General features: G+C 36.2%; 1 long non-coding RNA gene across 2 annotated transcripts in view; it reads right to left on the bottom strand.

Annotated features, from left to right (window-relative positions):
• Window positions 1-523: 523 nt before the first annotated feature.
• The window catches only part of LOC103092694 (uncharacterized), a 200,005-nt gene continuing 178,253 nt past the window's right edge, over window positions 524-22,275 (bottom strand). For both annotated transcript variants that reach the window (XR_008914413.1, XR_008914412.1), the window contains exons 3-8: window positions 22,080-22,185; window positions 17,154-18,042; window positions 16,367-16,464; window positions 9,681-9,791; window positions 8,585-8,739; window positions 524-6,310 (exon numbers count right to left, since the gene is read on the bottom strand). This is a non-coding gene — a long non-coding RNA (uncharacterized LOC103092694). The remainder of the gene's footprint in view (window positions 6,311-8,584; window positions 8,740-9,680; window positions 9,792-16,366; window positions 16,465-17,153; window positions 18,043-22,079; window positions 22,186-22,275) is intronic.

Below are 22,275 nucleotides of genomic sequence, written 5' to 3'. Positions count from 1 at the left end.
TGTTGATTAGTGATATTTCTTCATTATCTAAAGTCCCTTTTAACAAAATATAGTTACCTTCCCTATCCCTTTTGATCAGGTCTATTTTTGCTTTGGCTTTATCAGATATCATGATTACCACTCCTGCCTTCTTTCTGTCAGTTGAGGCCCAGAAGGTCTTACTCCATCCTTTAATTCTGACCTTGTGGGTGTCTATCCGCCTCATGTGTGTTTCTTGAAGACAACATATGGTAGGGTTTTGGATTCTAATCCATTCTGCTATTCGTCTATTTTTTATGGGTGAGTTCATCCCATTCACGTTCAAAGTTATGACTGTCACTTGTGGACTCCCTGGCATTTTGATATCCTTCCCTAATTCTAACCTTTTCTTCTTCAGCTCTACCTTTTAGTCCAGTGATTTACTTTAAATCCGTCCCCCTTGTCCCCTCCCTTGATGTTTCCCTTTTTAGTCCCTCCCTTTTTGTTCCCTCCCCCTCCCCCCTCTCTTTCCCTCCCTTTTTGTTCTCCCTCTCCCCCTCCCCCCCTTGGTTTTCCCTTCTCCCTACCATTGTTTGGTAAGATAGAATTCAAGATCCCAATGGATCTGGATGTTTTTCCCTCTCAGAGTTGATTTCCCTGAGATTAAGGTTTAAGTAAAAAACCCCTCTCTTCCTCTCCTTCTTATAGGAGTTTTCTTCCCCTCTCCTTTCCATGTGAATCTTTGTGTGAGAAAGATTATTCTATTTGGTCTTTCTTTATCCCCTATTTATACATTACATTTTCCCCACATGTTAGTATACATAGATTGATATAAATGTAGTCCTTATAGAAGGATGGTCATTTTTATTATATTAGCTTGTCCTACCCATGAGCAGTTAATGTTTTACAATTGCTCAAATCTAGTTTTAGTTGTGTTCATATAGTTCCTGTGTTTGTCTCAGCAGATAGATTCCTAAGTATTTTATATTGTCTAGGGTGATTTTATATGGGATTTCTCTTTCTAGTTTTTGCTGCTGAGATGTGTTGGAGATATATAGAAATGCTGATGACTTATGTGGGTTTATTTTGCATCCTGCAACTTTGCTAAAGTTGTTGATTATTTCAATTAGCTTTTTGGTTGATTCTCTAGGATTCTTTAAGTAAATCATCATATCATCCACAAAGAGTGACAGCCTGGTCTCCTCGTTGCCAATTAATACCTTCAATTTCTTTTTCTTCTCTAATTGCTACTGCTAGTGTTTCTAGTACAATATTAAATAATAAAGGTGATAATGGGCATCCTTGTTTCACTCCTGATCTTATTGGGAATGCATCTAGTTTATTCCAATTGCAGATGATGTTAGCTAATGGTTTTAGATATATACTGTTTATTATTTTTAGGAACGACTCTTCTATTCCTATGCTTTCTAGTGTTTTTAATAGGAATGGGTGTTGTATTTTATCAAAGGCTTTTTCTGCATCTATTGAGATAATCATATGATTTTGTTGGTTTGCTTGTTGATGTGGTCAATTATGTGGATGGTTTTCCTAATGTTGAACCAGCCCTGCATCCCTGGTATGAATCCTACTTGATCATGGTGAATGATCCTATTTAAGATTTTTGCATCTATATTCATTAGGGAGATTGGCCTATAGTTTTCTTTCTCTGTTTTTGACCTGCCTGGTTTTGGAATCAGTACCATGTTTGTGTCGTAAAAGGAGTTTGGTAGAACTCCCTCTTTGCTTATTATGTCAACTAGTTTGTATAGTATTGGGATTAACTGTTCTCTGAATGTTTGATAGAATTCACTTTTGAATCCATCTGGCCCTGGGGATTTTTTCTTTGGGAATTCTTTGATGGCCTGTTGGATTTCTTTTTCTGATATGGGATTTTTTAAGAATTCTATTTATTCGTCTGTTAATCTAGGCAATTTATATTTTTCTAAATATTTGTCCATATCACCTAGATTGGTATATCTATTGCCATATAATTGGGCAAAATTGTTTTTAATGATTGCCTTAATTTCATCTTCATTGGAGGTGAGTTCTCCCTTTCCATCTGATTTTCTTCTTTCCTCTTTTTTATTAGATTGACCAGTATTTTGTCTATTTTGTTTGTTTTTTCAAAATATCAGCTTCTAGTCTTATTTATTAGTTCAATAATTCTGTCACTTTTGGTTTTATTTATTTCTCCCTTAATTTTTAGGATCTCTAATTTGGTTTTCTTCTGGGGATTTTTAATTAGTTCGCTTTCAAGTTTTTAGATTTGCATGTCCTCCAATTCATTAATCTCTGCCCTCCCTAATTGGTTAATATATGGTTAATAAGTCGAGGATAAAAATTTTCCCCTGAGTACTGCTTTGGCTGCATCCCATGAAGTTTGAAGGGATGTCTCATCATTGTCATTTTCTTCAATGAAATTATTATTTCTATTATTTGTTCTCTAACCGATTTTGTCGTATATTATTTAATTTCCAATTGATTTTTAATTTGGATCTCCATGTACCCTTACTGATCGATATTTTTATTGCCTTGTGATCTAAAAAGGTTGCATTTGTTATTTCTGCTTTTCTGCAGTTGTATGCCATGTCTTTTTAATCTAGTATATGGTCAATCTTTGTGAATGTGCCATGTGCTGCTGAAAAAAAAAAAGGTGTATTCCTTTTTGTCCCTATTTACTTTTCTCCATATATCTTACCAATTCTAATTTTTCTAAGATTTCATTCACTTCTTTTACCTCTTATTTTTTGAAGTGATTTATCTAAATTTGATAATGGTAGGTTCAGGTCTCCCACTAGTATGGTTTTACTATTTCTTCCTTCAATTCTACTAGTTTTTCCATTAGAAATTTGGGTGGTATACCATTTGGTGCATACATGTTGTTTAGTGATATTTCCTCATTATCTATACTCCCTTTTATCAGGATGTATTTACCTTCCCTATTCCTTTTAATCAGGTCTATTTTTACATTGGCTTTGTCAGATATCATGATTGCAAGTACTGACTTCTTTCTGTCAGTTGAGGCCTAATAGGTCTTGCTCTACCCTTTAATTCTGACCTTGTAAGTATCTACTCGCCTCATGTGTGTCTCTTGTAGATAATATATGGTAGAATTCTGGATTTTAATCCACTCTCCTATTCGTCTACGTTTTATGGGTGAGTTCATCCTATTCACATTCAAAGTTATGATTGTCACTTTTGAATTCCCTAGTATTTTGATATCCTCTCCTAGTTCTGACCTTTCTTCTTGTACTATGTCCTTTTAGTCTAGTGGTTTACTTTTAGTCAGTTCTCCTATTCCCTTCTTGTTGTGTAGGGTCTGTTAGGTACTCCCCTACCCCCCTTAGTTTCCCCTTCTTCCTTACCCTGTAGGATAAGATAGACCTTAAGATCCCAATAGGTCTAGATGTTCTTCCCTCTCAGAATTGATTTCACTGAGTGTAATATTTGGGTATCACCTATTAGCACTCTCTTCCTCTTCCTCTTCCTCTTAGAGTATTCTTCCCCTCTCCTTCCCATGTGTGTCTTTGTGTGACAAAGATTATTCTATTTATTTTATTTCTTAAAGTATCTTAGTACCATCAATCCCCCTCACCCTTTTCCCCCCTTATCATTTTATAGCCTTTAATGCCCCAATCTTTTGTTATGAATGAGTCTTCTATTTACTATAACGAAAACAATTTTGAGAGTTACAAATATCATTTTCCACATATATAATTTAATCTAATTGTATCCCTTAAGGAAGAGAGTTTGAATAAAAGAAAGAAGCATTTTTCTCCTTTTCCCTTTATTTCATAATTACCTTTTCATGTTTCTCTTGATCTTTATGTTTGGATGTCAAACTTTCCACTTAGTTCTGGTCTTTTCCTTACAAATAATTGGAAATCTTCTATTTTGTTGAATGCCCATACTTTCTCCTGGAAGTATATAGTCAGTTTTGATGGATAGGTGATTCTTGGTTGAAGACCCATTTCTCTTGCCTTTCTGTATCTGTTCCAGGCCTTGCCGTCCTTCAGTGTGGAAGCTGCCAGGTGTTGTGTGATCCTGATTGGTGCTCCTTTGTATCTGAATTGTTTCTTTTTGGCTTCTTGCAGGATTCTCTCCTTAGCTTGAAAGCACTGGAATTTGGCAATTACATTTCTGGGAGTTGTTTTGGGGTGCTTTAGTGTAGAGGATGTTCTATGAACTCTTTCAATGTTAATTTTGCCCCCTTGTTCAAGAATATCAGGGCAGTTTTCTCGAATGATCTCTTGTAGTATGGTGTCAATGTTCCTGTTTATTTCTGGCTTTTCACGTAGACCAAGGATTCATAAATTGTCTCTCCTTCCTCTTTTCCTGATCTGTCACCTTGTCAGTGAGAAATTTTATGCTTTCTTCTATTGTATCAGTCTTTTGACTTTGCTTTATTCTTGCTGTTTTGCAAGATTATTGGTTTCCAGTTGCTCAATTTTGGTCCTTAAGGCCTGGTTTTCTGTTTTAATCTTTTGGCATGCAGCTGTAATTTTTTAGTTCTCTAATATAATTTGTTGATTTTCTTTTTGAACCATTTACCAATTTTCTTTCCAGAGGGTTTCCATCTTTCTGATGATAAGCTCCATTTGAGACTCTTCCAGGGCTTGTGGACAATTTTGTTTTTTTTCGGTTTTGCATTTGTTTGAGTTTTGTCCAGTATTTTCTCAGTAGCCTGGGTTTTTCCTCTGTAAAAATTGAGGGTGACAGTTTCCTTTTTTGATTTCTTGGAGGGATTTTGAGGCTCCTGTGCACAGTTAGCTATTTTTTTTGGATGTTTTCAGTTCCTTCTTTGTCAGAAATCAGAGTCTGCTAGGCAGGTTTTTTTTGTGTATGGACTTAATGAGCAGGCTCTCAATTCTCCACAGTCCTTTGCAGCTTTTCTCAGTGCCTCCCTCCAGGGGGTGCTCAGTGTCTGCACTCTCTTGCCTGCCTGGTTTTCCAGTTTAGCTGCTTTTGGGGTTGGGTCCTCTGCAGTCCTAGTCAATTCCCAAGGACCCAAGAATGCTCCTGGTTCATTCTCTGGCTCCGGCGGGCACACTGGCTCTGGGCATCTGAGGTCTGTGCTCTCTCACATGTTGGGTTTTTCTGCCTAGCTGCCCTTGGGGGGGGGTCTCCTGCCGTCCTAGTCAGCTCCCAAGGGCCCAGATGTGCCCTCTCCTCATTTCAGAGGAGCCCCTTGCTTGTTCGTATTGGCGTGTGCCCTGTAGGGGGGGAGCGGGTGGATCCACTCACTTTTGGGTAGAAGCCCTTTCACCCTCATAGGCTGGTAAAGCCCTGATCCCATGCACCTTCACTGCTGTTCCCTGCTTTTCAACTCCTTTAAGGTCTTTTGGAGTGATCCTTGTCGGGAGAGTGAGTAAGCCAAGTTTAGCTGGTCATCATGCTTACCCGGAAGTCTCCTCTGCCTCTCTTGTTTTTTAAAATCCTGTTTTGAACTCTTGCAGAATCTGTTTCCAATTCATATTTTTCTTGTTGGCTTTGCTTTCACTGTCCCCTTCTGTGACTATGCCTTGCTCTGTCTCCATAAAAATTCTCTAGAGTTAGGTGCTTTTTTGTTGTCAGCTCATTTTCCAACCTTTTTACAGGAAGGCTCTGTTTGGGTTATTCTCTTAAGCTTCAGTCCTTCCTTGATGCTACTGTTAGTTTTATTTCTGGGTTTCTTTCATTTTTGTTATGTCAAGATGGTGTGATGGCCTGAGGGTTGAGAGTTCTGAGAGTCATCTCCCACTGCTGATTTAGTTAATCCTTGAGACTGCTAATAGCTGAATTTCTCACCTGAGTCTTGGGTGTAGGCTTTTGGTCTCACTGTGTGCTTGATCAGATCAGGCACAGCTCAAATTCTAGCCTCAGGCTTGGGTGAGTCTTTTTGTCTCACTCTGTTCTTGATTAGGTCATGCACACAGAAGACTGCCCTGTGCCTTTGATGAGAGGTTCAGGGGGCCCAACTTTGGGTCCACCAACTACCCCAAACAGGGATCTTTGTCTTCAGCACAGACTTCCCTAGGCTGGAATTCTAGACCCCAGTGCAGGTTTGCTTGGACATCTATCTGCCAGTTAGGGTCTCAGGGTTTGGATATTGCCGTGGGCTCAGTTTCATAACCTAGCATAGCAGATGTGGGGTTCATGGTGTGGCTTGCTCCTCAATCCTTGCTGTAGCCTCCTTATGGCTGTTCTCCTTTCTCACTCCAGAGCCCCAGGTGTTCTTTGCCTTTTAGATTTTTCTCTTCTTGAAAATTGCTTCACTCTATCCTTTTCATTTTGTGTTGTTATTTTAAGATTTGTTGGAGGGGATTCTCAGGGTGGTTTCAAGCTTCCCTGCTTCAACTCTGCCATCTTGGCCCTGGAATCAGAATTCTGGAATGTATTATTGCTAAATATGATAGAGATCTTTACCTTGTAGAATAAATTGTGAGTTGGTTCTAATAAGGTATATCTGTTTCTTAGGTTTTTTTTTACTTTCTTCAAGTATTCTGAGAATACTTAACCCATATTTTTTCTGTTAATTATTTGCCTGATGGCATCCTTAACACCTTTCAGACAATCATGTTTCAGTTCATATAAAGGAGCAGACCTCTGTTAAGAAGCAAGCAATTAAGTAAATAAATTCCTATCATGAGAGAAGATTTAGGAGTCAATTAAAAAATTTCATGCTTCTAGGTGCAGATAAATGTATTTTTAAAAATAATTTTGTTTTAGGACTACTAAAAAAGAAATAATCCATTAGAGACTTTTCTCAAATAGGTTAAAAGTATAGATGTAGGACATCCAAATGGAGAAGGAGGAACCTAGAGGGTGATGGTAAGCAAAGGAAGAGCTAAAAGAAAGCTCTTAGTTTATTCTCTTTTATCTCAGGGTCATTATTAGAAGAATCCTCTTCAGTCAAAATGTTGAATGAAGTAGTCACCCCAGAAAGTCAAACAAAACCAAAATATGATCAAGTTATTTCTATATAATATCTGAAGAGCACTTAATTATATATAATGTTATTTGAATTATTCCTAAAGAGGACGGAATATAGAACACATCTACATAGATACTCTAGGGTTATCGAATAGTGATGTGAAATGTATTTATCGTCATGTTGATATGATACTCATTAGGGATGGATGCAACTATTTAATTCTTTAAGAAAATGCCATCTATTACTTCTTTTACTTTGTAACCAAAGTCACATCATGTCCCTGCACCTGAGTTTTTAAATTTGTAAAATGCAGAGGTTGGACTAATGATCTTTATCAACAATTACTCCAAATCAAAGCTTTTAATTTCTTTTTTGGTGTTGGACTCCTTTGGGCAGTTGGAGGATTCCAATTTTACTTATTTTTTTCCTCTCTATAATTTTTAGTTTTCAATTGAATATACCTGATTTTATGCAAAATGAGATCTTAATGGATTTTGATCTTAGTTATTTGTCTTAATTTTGTATAGATTTCAGATTTGTATTAAAAGTTCTCACTTCCAAGCATTTACCCTATCTTCTAGGTCCTTTATACTCCATGTCCTAATTTGTGTAATTTTCTATTTTATACAATTTAAACTGTTTGCATTGCTCTTAAGTTATATGTTTCCCTATCTGTGATAGACACTATCTCCTATTTTTAGTTTGGATGGGTTTCAGTTTGCAGCAATTTTTGTGGAACATAGAGACCATTTCTTTGTAGTTTGTAAGTTTTATTGTGGTGGCTTTGTAGGATAATTTGAGATTTGGTTATAACAAGCTTCCCTATTTCACTTTCCTTGGAAGCTTGCCGGTTTTTCTTTTAGTATCCTTAGAATACCATCAGAGGGAACAATTAAGCCATTCCTTCCCCAGTCTGTTGTCTATCCTATTTTACCTGATAGCATCCTTAGCATCTGTTAGTCAATGAGGGTCCACTTTGGTAGAGATTTCAACACACCTCAATTTGAAGGAAACCATACTTCAGGGGTAATGAGATGGGGCCCAAAGTCAGACCAGGTTCAAACCTTGGAAGCTAGATGCTGATTATTAACAGCAATTTAGCTGAATATTTCTACATTCTCTAGCAGTAAAGTTCAGCTAGACCTAATTAAGTTTGTTTGCATTATCTTTTGAGATGACATCAATTCTTTAGCAAATCCTGTACTGTTTCTCTTATCCTTGCATACCTGTGAAAGATGTAAAGTTTCTTTTTTGTAATGTGAAAAGTGATGATAGCAATGTATCTAGAGCTAAGTGCTTCCCCCTTTTTTGTGGAACAGAGGGCCCCTTTCTTTGCAGTTTGTGCATTTGGCAGATCAAGGCTGTGGTGGCTTAGTGCACTTCTTTCTTATCTAATGTCCTCATTGACTATTGTTTTTCTGTATCAGCCAAGTTTCATCACGGTAGAGTCTTAGGTAGTATTTAAAAACAGTAGAGTAAATGTAGAATTGTTGAGTAATTTGAGATTTGTTGGTAACATGGTCTCTGTGTGTGTCCTACTTTGGAAGTTTGCCTTTCTTTTTTTTGCCAGAATAGTCCTCTCATCTTTTTTCTATAATTGTTTGTCCTGATGGCATCCCTAACGCTTGAACTTTACTTTCACTGGAAGCTTGTATCTCTTTCTCTGAGCATCCTCAGTACAGTATTAGAAGGAACTATTAAGGTAACTCTTACCTTATCTGTTTTCTATCATCCATTCCTCAATGGCTTCCTCAACAGCCATTAAATCCAAGAAGGTCCTCCTAGGTAGAGACTGAAATGTCCTTACAGTAGTAGGGAGCCAGCTGCCAATAGAATTCCAACCATGTCTCCTATTTATTGTCCGTGCCCTAGTAATAAATTTCAATTTGATATAATTAAGATCATCAACATTGCTGTATAAGATCCCATCTATGTTATGTAGAATTATATTTTTTTCACTTTTCCTCCTGTCAACATGGAATCTAGAAGTCCCCAAACTTGTGGCTTAGAGGAACTTGGTGATCCCCAGGTTATTTAGTTTGGAGGTAGAAACACCAGGTTTGACCTTGTCACAAGAGTTTCCTCCCTGAGGCAAAGAAAGTCCTACTTCACTGCTCTCAGACTAACAATAGACTTTAAGATGTCAAATGACTCTCCTTGTCTCCAGAAGCCTCTCCCAGTATATCACACCCTCCTTCTGAGGATAGAACTTGGGATCTTCAGCTTGTGAGACTGATTCAGACGCTACCTACTGTAAATCTTAAAAAAAATTTTTCATTTAGTCAAATTATTAGCATCCCTATTCAAGGTCCCACTAGCCCATGCCCAATTATGCATGTTTCCCTCCTCCTTCCACATACATGAAAATGAATACATTTCTAAAGTTTTTAAATATTGTGACTGTGGAATGTATTGTTGTGTGATAGAAATATGTTTCAAGGTAGGATGCTTTTCATTGGCTTACAGCAATATTTGTGGAATGGAAAGACCGTTTCCTTGTAGAAAAATTGTGATTTGGTTCTATGAAGGTGTACTTTGTTTCTTTTTTTTAGAAGGTTGACTTGGTTTTTTTCAGTGTGCTTAGAATGCTTAATATTTACATATACATACACACACATATATACATAGTTATTTTACTGTTGGCATCCTTAACACCTTACATTCTATCAAGTTTCAATTCAGGTAGACATTGATGCTAGTCTTTAGCAACAAATTGTCTGTGTCTCACATGGTAGAGAGGGGGTGCTTGAAAGTTGTGAGTTCAAAGTTTGGTGGCAGACAGATAGGATCAGAGAAGAGCAGAGCCTACCTTCATAACTTGCATTCTTTCTGTTTTTACGTTCTTTGAGTTTTGCTCCAAAGCAAACAAGCTCCATCTCTCTCCTACTCTTAACCCAGAAGAAGCTGTGAAGCACTGGGCCTGGAAAGTGAAGGAAGAGAATTATTTTCACAAAACTCTTCAGCAATATATAATAAAAGCAATACAATAAATCTGAGAAACAAAGGTTAATGAATTGGCAAAGAGATTCCTAAAGTTCACCAAAGAGTATAACAACTTTTTATTAATCATTTATTAAGAGAGAACTCATATATTACATATCAGAATTGTCTCACAACTTCTTAATTCAAGAAGAATTGTCTTAACAAAGAAAATTAAATCCAAAAAACAAAAGAGAATAGGAAACATGAATTATTTATCATTGTGAGTTATTTTCTAAGCAAAAGCAAGTAGGACAGATGGAGCATCCTCCTTAGGATGTAAGTTACATTTACTTGAGGACAAAAATTCAAAGGATCCATTGATCACCAACTGTAAGAGACCACCAGGAAAAAGCACAGGAACATTAGAGTTTAGTTGTGTGACTCCCAACTTAAGGAGAAAAGACTACAAGCAACTAGAAACAATTTAAATACTGTGGAGCTACAATCAGAATAACACAAGTACTGGCTTAGTGTTCCCTTCCATAGCATTCAGAGGATGGTGGGAGAAAAAAGGCAAGAAGAAGTTCAATTGCTCTTCTCTATTAACATCCTTTAGAAAAAGACAGCTTTCTTGTTCTCTCTTGATTCTTCTCTTCTTTAGCTTAAACAGGATAAATTGTCTATCAGCAAACATTACCTGTAATGGGCCAAAAACTAAAAGCCTATCCAATAAGATCAGAATATCCACTATCACCACAACTATTCAATGCTGTACTAGAAATGCTAACTATAGCAATAAGAAGAAACTCAAGAAATTAGAATAGGTAATGAGGAAATAAATACTGAGAAACTTACTTGAAAACAGTAGAGTGAGTTTGCTTCTAACAATCTCTATCCATTTGCCTTCCTATCTCCCACTATCGTCAGAATACTATCAGAGTCAACACTGCAGCCATCTGTTATCCCACCTGTTTCCTATCACATATTTACTTGATGGTCTCCTTTCAATCCTCATGTTTTTCACTTGATGAAGACTGCAGCCTCCTCTCATCCTAGAGGAAGCTGTTGCTCAGTGGGTAAAGCTCTGTGTCTACTTCCATAAGAGAGTTCAAATACCCTAAAAAGGATTTTTAAGACCCTTGGGCAAGATATAACAACAATACAAGAAAATTAGGAAAGAAAGGTAAACCAGTTGAAAAAAGAGATCCCAAAGATCACCAATGAAGATAACTCATTAAAAAAACAATAATAAATCATTCATTAAATAATAATAGATGATAATAAATAACTCATTAGAGTTGGGCAAAGGGAAGCTGGCAACTTCTTTTACTCTCATTTTCCAGTGCCAGATAACTTTCTTAATCCTGTTTTAGTGGAATGATTTGAAATCTGATTCTATCAAAGCTCTATCTCTGCCCTACTTGCCTATACTTACAGGTTTACCTCTCTTTCTCCCACCATCTTCAGAATACTATCAAAAGCAACACTTCAACCATCTCTCTCACTCCTCCTGTTTTCTGTCACATTTGCCTGATGGCCTCCTTTGAATCCCCATTGTTTCTCAGTTGAACAAGACTGCAGCTTCCTCTTATCCCAGAGGAAGGTGTGGCTCAATGGATAAAGCAACTGCATCTACTACCATAAAAATGAATAGTTCAAATCCCATTGTGGGGGTAAAATAATTCCTGAAACTCTTCAGCAAGATATAATAAAAATGATACAAAAAATAGGGGGAAATGGTCTTATCAGTTGGAAAAAGAGATCTCAAAGCTTACCAAAGAAGATTCCTCATTAAAAATCAGAACTGGGAAAAGGGAAGCTGCCAACTTCCTAATTCAAGGAGACTTAGACAAAATTAAATACTAAAAGAAAAAATAAAATGATAGGAAACAAGTTATTTTTTATTATTTAAAGAATTATTGTTATGAGTTATTTTCTTTGGTGAATTCTAAGTATAGGAAAGTAGTTCCCTTTTAATTCTTTTCTTTAGCCCAAACAGGATAAACTGTCTCTACCTAAAACCATCAGCAAACATTATATGTAATGGGCAAAAAGCTTAGAAGCCTACCCAATAAAATCAACATTACTATTGTACTAGAGGAATGAATAATAATAGTAATAAGAGAAGAAGAAATTCAAGTAATTAGAATTAAGAAAAAAGTATCATATGCATTGGGAATGCTATAAGTCTTCCCAATAAGATCAGGAGTGAAACAAGGACGCCCATTATCACCACTATTATTCAATATTGCACTAGAAATGTTAACTTTAACGCTAAGGGAAGGAAACTAAACTATTACTCTTTGCAGATGATTAAAAACTAGTTGAAATACTTTAGCAAAGTTGCAGGATACAAAATAAACCCACATACATACATCATCAGCATTTCTATACTTTTATATTCTCAATTTCAACAAAGTCCAGCAGCAAGAGTTAGAAGTTCCATTGAAAATCATTCTAGACAATATAAAATACCTAGGAATGTATTTGCCAAGACAAACACAGGAATTATCTGCACACAATCAAAAAGGACTCTTTCCATAATTAAAGTTAAATATAAGCAATTGGAAAAAACATTAATTGTTCATGGATAGGCTAAGCCAATATTATAAAAATACAGTTCTACATAAATTACTTATTCAGTGCCATACCAAACTACCAAAAACTATTTTATAGAACTAGAAAAAATGAATAACCTTTTGCTCAAGAATATCAAGGGAACTAATAAAAAATTATGAAGGATAGTGGCTTAGTGGCACCAGATCTTAAACTGTACTATAAAACCAAAATCATCAAAACGATTTGGTACTGCTGGGAAAATTGGGTATAACATCAACATCTCACACCATATATACCAAGATAGTTAAAATAGATATGATTTAAACATAAAAGGTGATATTATAAATTAGGGCAACATAGAATAATAGTTTACCTGTCAGAACTATGGAGAATATTATAATATGTAAAATGAATAATTTTAATTATATTAAATTTAAAAGTTTTTGTACCAATGAAACCAAGATTAAGAAGGGAAACAAACTGGGGAAAATTTTTATAACAGATCTCTCTGCTAATGGTCTCATTTCTCAAATATATAATTAAATCAAATTTATAAGAATACAAATCATTTCCCAATTTAAAAAAATGTTAAAAGGATATGAATAGGCGAAGAAATCAAACCTATCAAGAAGTATATGAAAAAATGTTCTTAATCCCTCTTGATTAGAGAAATTCAAATTAAGATAACTTATTAGATCAGCTAATATGACAGTAAAGTAAAATGATAACTTGTAGGGGATGTCAGAAAATTGGGACACTAACGTATTGCTGGTGAAGCTGTGGACTACTCTAACAATTCTGGAGGGGAATTTGGAATTATACCGAAAGGGCTATAAAAGAATGCATACTCTTTGATCCAGTACCACTACTAGGTCTGGAAAGAGTTGGAAAGACCTATGTAAACTGATGCAAAATGACGATAAGCAGAACCAATGATCAACTGTAATAGATTTAACTATTATCAGCAATATAATGGTCCAGGACAATTCTGTGGGACTTATTACAAAGAATGCTATCCACCTCCAGATAAAGAACTGTTGGAATAGGAATGCATATAATTTTTCAGTTTGTTGTTTGGGTTTATGTTTTAGAGTTTTGGTTTTATAAGATTACTCACAAAAATGAAAAATACAGAAATATGTTAGTTATATTTGATATGCATGTATAATAACCCAGATCAAATTGCCTGCCAGCACTGGGAGGGGAAAGAAAAGGGAGGGAGAGAAGTTCAATCATATAAGTTAGGAAAATTTGTGTGGAAATGTGTTATAATATGTGGGTGATAATAAATAAATAATTTTTTAAGAGATAGAAAGGTGCCTTGGTGAGTAAACCACTAAAAAACCAATCATTTCAACTGGGTGCTTCACTAACAGGATTTGGGGAAAGATGGATGGAGAGTAAAGAGCAAGCCCATGTAAATTAAATCTCTCCTATCATCATTATTACCTCTAAGTCTTATCTCCTATTTTTCCATCTCTCCTTTACTATTACTATTTCTCATGATACCAATGTGTTTTTTCATATTAGGAAATTGCATTACTTTTTACTGATAGTCCTTCCAGTGCCTGAGACCTCATTGTAGGATGAGTATTTTTCTTGTTTCAATTTGGATAATTCCTTACAAATAAAAGAAATTACAATCATTTAAAGAAAATTACACCCCATATTTTTGCTTTCCTTAGGGATGTTTGCTAAGGAACACCAACTTTTCAGGGTACCTATTGGGTACTAAGAAGCCTGGAGTTTATAATCTAAGAGAAGGTGGTATAATGCATTTCACATCTAGCACTTGATTAACTATCTTGTAAAATTTACTCTTAGCAATTAAGGTATGAAAGCTCTCAATTTCTATTTTTCTCATTTAAACTGTTCATTAACCCTTGAAATCTGGATTAAAAGCTTTTCCACAAGTACCTGAATTCCAACTCCTGTAATAAGGTAAGGGTTCCTTCTCTGTCTTTACCTCCCTCCTTGTCTCCCATCTCTTCTCATCTCTATCTCCTCTCCTCTAACTTTTGTCTCTCTTCTTTCTATATCTTTATTTCTATCTTCTCTCTCTCTCTCCCTCCAGGGAGAGGGAGGGAGAATGTGGATATACTTATTATAACTCCTCTTATTTGTTGTATATGTTGTCTTTTCCCTCTCTCTCCCCATATCTCTTGTTCTCCTCTTTCTCTGGAGTGAGAAAAGAAAAAAAGAGAAATGATGAGAGAAAGAAAAAACAGGAAAGATAGAGTACAGAAGAGAGAGGGGGAGAGTGACAGTGAAATGAGAGCAGAGAGGAATATGGAGAGAGACAGGAGGACCCTAAATTCTCTTCAATTCTCTAAAGGATAGGAAGATGAAAGGAGACAAAATAAGAGCATGAGGACAGAATTGAGGGATTGCTCTCAGCCTCCCTCTTTATCATCTCTCTTCTCTAAAGGAGAAGGGTCTTTACTCCATCCCTCTCTTCTCAATGTCTGTCTCTCTTTAACTTTCCTTTTACTGAGGAAGAATCAGAGAGAGAGGTCTGCTCCATCTCTTTTCTTTCTTTTCCCCTAAACTTTGTCTCCTGTCTGTGTTTAAAGGAGAAATATAAGGAGAGTGAAAAAGGGAAATAGGGGGAAGATTTCTTCATTTCTCATTTTCTGTTTCTATCTCTCCTTTCTTTAAAGGAGAGAAGAGGAGGAGGGAGAAAGGTGGGAACAGTGGAGAATCTTCTAATGTCACTTTTTGTCTTTGGTTCTCTTTTGTCATTTCATTCTCCTCTGAAGAAGAAGAGAAAAGGGGCAGAGAATACAGAGAAGAGGAATAAGAAGACCTAATAATTACAGATTCTCCCTCCATCTTCCCTAATGATGCGTTAAGCAATTTATTATTATAGGTTTTACTTATGCTGTCATTCAATATATATTTCATTCTCATCATTCTGTGAATGCATCACAGAAAAAAATTATTAAGAAAATAAAATGAAAAATGGTATGTAGCTACCTCTTTATCTATCCTTCTACTTCCCTTCTGTCATTCTTTACCTCCTTTTCCCCTCTAATTAATTATCCAAGTATCTTTTTGTCTCTGTTCTTCTACTTACCTTTCTAATTTCCTATGTGCCTGCTGTTAAATTTATTTGTGTTTGGACTCTGAATATTTATATAGGTAGTCTCCAGGGATTTAATTTCTAAATCCCAAAATCAATTATTAGTAAATAGAATTTATGGTAGTTTGGTCAATCTCTGGCTTCATCTGATATCAGTTAGAATTTCTAAGCCCCAGCCAGGAAAAAAAGTCTCAAGACAATGGGCCTTTCTCGGATGTTTACACCTCTAAGAAGGCAGGGTCACCAAGTCAGCCTTTTCACTCATCATTGGTGACTGTCTAAAATAAAAAAGCAGTCTGAGGTCTCCTGCACGAGTTCCTCCAGTCCAACTCAAATCGAATATCTCCTTCTGGCCTCTGATCCTCTTTTTAAAGATCTTTTTCTCTTGTGTCACCTCCCCTAAATTTCACGTCTACCAATCACAGCAGATACTTTTCTCCAGGACTGCCCACTCTTTAGTTCACACCTTTTTGTAGTTAAAATGGGTGGATCTACTTAAAATACTGACTTATCACCTTTTGGGGATTAAAATCTAAAAATAGATTATGGATTATAATTCAGTCTTCTCTAACTTTCTTTCTAATTACCTACTGATCTGTTTTTATCTATATATCTCTTTTTATTTATCTATCTACTTACCTTTCCTTTTTAATAACCTGCTGGTCTTATCTACCTATTCATCTATTTAAGTTTACTTCATTTAAAGAAACATTTAATTTTTCTCACACATTTGTTTTCACACATTCTGAGTTACAAATTCTCTCCCTCCACCACCCCCTCCCTGATATGTATGGTAAGCAATTTAATACAGAATTTACATATGCTATATAATCCAGTGCATATATCCATATTCATCATGTTATGAAGCAAGACATGTATCAGTAAAACAAAACCCATCAAAATTCATGATAATAAAGTGAAAAATGGTGTACCTTGATCTGTATTGTAGCTAGACTCCATAAATTCTTTCTCTGGTGGCAGATAACCTTTTTTTTTTATCCTAAGTCCTTCAGAATTGTCTTGGATATTGCTGAGGATAGCAAATAATTCACAGTGATCATTATACGATATTACTTTTGCTGAGCATAATATTCTCCCGATTCTGCTCAATTCTCTTTGCCTCAGTTCATAAGTCTTTCAAGGTTTTTCTGAAAGCATCCTATTTATTTATCATATAACACAATTATATTCCACCAAAAAAAAAGCTGCTATAAATATTTTCATACAACTAAGTCCTTTTTCCACCTTTCTTCTTTCCATATTTTCCTCTCTAATTACTCACCTATTTAGCTTATTTACCTGTTGTTCAGTATGCCTCACTTTTTGTACCCCATTTGTGATTTTCTTGGCAAAGATACTGGAGTGATTTGCCATTTCCTTTTCAAACTCATTTTACAGGTGAGGAACTGAGCCAAATGTTGTTAAGTGACTTGCCCAAGATCACACAGCTAGTGAGTATCTAAGGCTAGATCTGAACACAGGAACTCCAGGCCCAGCACTCTATCCACTGCATCACCTAGCTACCCCTGTGCGTAGTAGAAGAGAACTTCAATTAACCAAACATATTCTGGAGTTCTACATCTGCCCAAAGCATAGTAGCTAATAATCTATTGACTTGTCATAATGGTAATGCCATTCGCAACTCTTCTCCCTCACATTCCTGTGATATTTTGACTAGTACCAAGTATGGTTGTATTCAACCTCCATATCATCTCTCACCTCTGTTCATCTCTCTCCAATCATGTGGGAATCTCTAATTCAGGACTACATGCCCATGGTCACACAGGATGAGTAGACATTGATGGATTGTAATCTTCATTGTTGGAGGGAACAGCCACTTTGATGAGATCTGTTCTTTTCCACTTGGATGCAATCTGCTTGAGGACAGGGGCTAGTTTTCATTTTGTCTTTGAATCCCCAAAGCCAAGAAAACAAATGTGACCTTCAGATGCATGGAGAAAGGCCTGGCACCCATGAAAATTTAATCTCACCGTTTTCTGGAACAGTCAAGTCACTGATGGAATATTGGTTGACTCCTTGGAAAAAGCCTGCTCATCATTAGAGCAATCAAAGCAAAAAAGCTTATGAGACCACAGTTCAGCTATGTTCTGGGACTTCTTTTTAGAAGTCACTGGATGGTGACTCAGGTCCCTTCCCAAGTCTGAAATTGTGTAATCCTGTGGGTAATCTCTGGTCAGTTCTTAAAATGTAATAAAATTCTTTGAATTGATGCATTCTTTAGCAGCATGCTGACAATTCTTTCAAGTGAATCATTTCTGGTCCTCTGGAAAAGCTTTAAGGAATGTATGAAAGATTGCAGCTTGAAAAATGTCATTATAAATTAAGATGTTTCTGTGTATTTCAATAATAAATCCATTGTTAAAATTCTTCAGGGTCATACACCATGGAGATATACCTTTGTGATCAGGACTGGGAACCTGGGGCTTTCTAGATTAGTCAGGTCTTGTAGAAGTAAAAAGTGGTAAAAATTGAGACATTTTCACACATCACTTCCTCTCTGTAGTTGATGAAAGGCAGCAGAATTCCTTTGTCTTCTATAATTCCAGTTCACCATATAGGATACACACTTGGGCAGGAAGAGCAATAACTACAGAAAAAAAAACACAAGTGATGATCAGGCATAAAGGGGGCAGCTGTTGTGTAAACCAGGTGAAGCAACACTGCCATATCTCTAGCTCTTTGCCTACTTTTCCCCCCTCATGGTGTTGTTTATCTTCACCACCAAGAACCCTGAATAATAGTATGGTCCAGTTTGGCCCCAAAGATTTGGGTTCAGATAAGTCTAAATTTAAGTATGATTCCCAACCATAAAAAGGAATAAACAAGGAAATTACATTATGCCCTAAGGAACTCAAGGTGACAAACATTTAACTTTAATGCTCCAAATCCCTTAGCATCTAAATTCATAAAGGAAAAAGTAATTGAAGTATGAGAGGACATAGATTGTAATACAATATGGCAGGAGATTTTAGTGACCCTCTCTCCAGCCCAGAGAGGATTAATGAACTGAATATTCACTGCAAATTAGGTATCTAAAAAAAACCTAAAATAAGATTAAGAAACCTTTAAAGGTTAGAGAACTTGATAAACTAGAAACAAAAAAGAACGACAGAAATGGAAAGCAAAACTAAAGGTGACTCTGGAAAGATAAAATTAATATGCCTTTTAGCCAATCTGATTAAAAAGGGGGAAAGAATAAATTCAACAAAATAGGAAAGGAACAAAGTGAAATCAAATCAAAACAAAGCTGGAAGACATGAAAAGAATCATCAGGACCTATTCTAAATAGACAAATGTTGAAAAAACTGAGAACATACATTAAAAGTAGAGTAGTACCTTCAAATCAAATAGAGATCATAACTCAATGTTAGAAAAAGGAAATAGATTGAGTCATAAAGGAAGTACCAAAGGAATAAAAAATTCTGATGACTTCACAGGAGAATTCTGTCAGACATTTAAAGAACTCCATATTAAAAAACAAAACAAAATCCAACATGTGGGACAACAGTAAAACAACCTGGCAGAAATCAGGATTAAACTAACGCCTTATGCCACATTCCAAAATACATCTAAATGGATTCCCATGCCCTTAAATTTGAAAAATTCTCACATATAGGCAGGAGATGTATTTTTAGTCAAACAACAGATATGGGCAATTACGAAGACTAACTTTTATGGCAGGAAAGTGAAAAGTTTCTGCACAAAATAAATGTGAACTCAGGATAAGAAGCAGTTGAGTGTGTGTGTGTGTGGGGGAGGGAATCTGTCTCAAATTTCTCCTGTTTTTAGGTCTCAAAAAGTCAAATACATTTCCCAATACATGAGTGATCAAAGGATATGAACAAACTTTTTTCAAAAGAATCACAATATTTACAAACACATTAAAATGTACTTCAGTCACTCATGATAATAGAAAAGTAAATCAAAACAACCGACATTACACCTTACACCTTTAAAATGGTAATAGTCAATGCTGGAAGAGATTGTGAGAAGACAGGCATTGCCAGTAAAGAGCTGTGAGCAGTACTACCATTTTGTAATGCGATTTTAGATTATAGAAATGCAATGACGAAAATGCCAATTTTCTTTTGACCTGGTGATTCTTTCACTAAGCTTATATTTCCAAGGAAGCCCTTCATAGGAAGAAAGACCCCAAATACTCCAAAATATTTATAATATAACTTTTGTGATGGCCAATAATTGGAAATAAATTAGTTGCCTAGATAGAGTACTGGACTTGGAATCAGGAAGACTCCTTGAACTTTCATGAGTTCAAATTGTGCCTTGGATACTTGCTAGCTCTGTGACCCTAGGCAAATCTCTTAACCCTGTTTGCCTCAGTTTTCTCATCTCTAAAATGAGCTGGAGAAGGAAATAGCCAACTAATCCAGTATCTTTGCCAAGAAACCTTACCCCGCAAAATGAAGTTATAAAGAGTCTGGCATGACTAAAAAGACTCAACAACAACAAATAAATTGCGGTACATGAATGTAATAGAAGACCAGAAGGAAAGACCTTAAATTGCTGTAAAATGAGCTAAGAAATAAGCAGAGCTAAGAAAGCAATAAATCAAGACTACAAGGGAAGAAGCAAGACTATGCAAGAAAAGGCATGAGGAGACACTCATGCTATCACTTTATAAAAGTGGAATCCTGGTCCACAAGCTTTGGATGTATTGATCAGGTAGGCTGATTACTTTTTCTCCTTTTCCTTTTGTTTTTCATTTTCTGACTTTTAAAATGCTATTTTATTAAAATATGGTGACATAAAAAACATTTTAGTCAATAAAAAACTACTTATCAATTTCATTGTAAAATTGGTGACAGAGAAAGCAGTGTATAATTTAATTTGTACCCTAGATTTTCGGAGAACAGATTTCAGCTATTTCAGAGAAAGGATATGTAAAGTGTTATAAACTAAAATTATACAAGAAATCATAGGATCATAGACTTGGAACTAAAAGAGACTTTATAGGTCATCTAATTTAACTCCCTTATTTCACGAGACCCCCAAAAGTAAAGGTTTGACTTAGATACAGAGAAGTGGCACAGTGAGAATCTGAACTAGGCCCCTCTGATAACAAACACAAGAACTCTTTCCACTGTTTAATACAAATTCTTGAAATCAGCCCAGGGAGCAATGGGAAGCTCTTAGGAATCACAGTCCTCAAATCCACTTTGAAATTTGTGATATTTAAACAAATCAGGAACTAACTAACATGAATTATTTTATGCAGGAGGGAGAAACTAGGTCATAAGACCCTTGCAGGGGAAAAGGGCACCCCAACATCAGCCCTATGAGAGTCTCTGGGGCACTTCCATCATGAGAAAATTGTGAGGCTTGTGAAGAAAAAGATCAAACTCAACAGGGAAACAGGCAGGAAGGATTAATCGTAAACAAAACAAGCTCTAACTTTGGAGAGGAGATTAATGAAAGAGAGATTAAAGTAAGCCAAAAGGGAAACCACCAGGTGATCAAGGTTTTGGATAAGAGAAGAAGGGCAGTAGAGCAAAATCAGATTAGCATTGAACACATTCTATCTCTTGATAACTTCTTTGGAAAGGGAGAGGTAGGGTGTGAGGAATAAGGAGAGGAAAAAAGCATGGGTGGAGAGGATGGATACTAGGCCTATATAGGGAAGGAGTTTACCAAGGAGTAACTACCAAGTTAGTGTGATATATCTTGTGGCTTCCCATTTTAACCAGTTTTCCTTACTAATTAGATGGTGGACTCAGTTGTTTCTATGCTACTGGAATACATGTGCTCAGAACGTGAATGTAATGATCTTTAGAATTTGACGTTTGAAAAAGTCATTATTTTAAATTTGTAATCTCAAAATCTCAGTATCCGAGGGCAAATCACAGATTACTTTATCCCAGTTATAACTCTGATTTCAAAAGTGAGCTTTTCTGATTCAGTATTCAAATCTTATTCTGACCATTGCAGGAAGACCAGATTGGAGCAATGGCTAGCATCACAAGGGTAACCAAGTTGGCAACCTTTCCTAGTTTCCCTAAATGAGGCCCAACCATTTGTTTTTCTGTCTAATTGCATAATTAATTTTTATTCTGTTATTTGTTCTCTTGATTACAGTCCTTTTGGCCGAAAATCAGCTTTGTTTAGAGGGGAATACAGATAAAATGACTGAGGGAATGCATCTGGCAAGAAAACAGAAACCTTTCCATTGTGAAAGGGCAGCTTTGCAGCCAGCATTCCAATAGCCAGCAGCCTTCATCCTGAAACCTGTGCCCCCTCCCTCCCTTCCCCCAGGTCAATTTCACTTGCTTCTTGTTGTCCATTGTATAGAGTGATCCATTTGCTCAAACTTTTCCATTTAATTGCCATGGAAATTTGATAATTTCATCTGAAAGGAGAGTTGAGGCAAACTCAGGAAGAGCTCCGATTACTGAAAACTGGAAAAAATTAATCTTGATTAAAGCACTTCCCCCATGAAAATGGGGACCTCCTGAACTCTGTGAGGGTTGATTACGGGGAGGCCATTCTTTGGGGAATTCAATAACTGTACTTATTTGAGGATTTTCCAGGAATATTGAAGCAAAAGAGGGGAGACATCAAAAAAGCCCTTTAAAGGTGTAATTTCGTGGAATGTTGGCGAGAACTTACTCCAGTTCCTCCTGAAAACAGTGCGCCAAAATATGTGAACCACTTTCCAAGTCCATGATGTTGTAAGGAATGTCTGTCAGCTGTCATCACCAATAAAGCTTTCGGCCTGAAAAAAAAGATAGGAGATTGATTGTTAGTTTTTTAAAAATGCATCTCCCTCGATTCATCATTGTTGGAATCTGGTTCGATTGCTTTG

The sequence above is a fragment of the Monodelphis domestica genome, chromosome X (assembly GCF_027887165.1).
Source record: "Monodelphis domestica isolate mMonDom1 chromosome X, mMonDom1.pri, whole genome shotgun sequence".
NCBI classification, from domain to species: domain Eukaryota; kingdom Metazoa; phylum Chordata; class Mammalia; order Didelphimorphia; family Didelphidae; genus Monodelphis; species Monodelphis domestica.
Note: the sequence above shows the minus strand (reverse complement) of the source record. Positions and strands in the feature narration are given on the sequence as shown.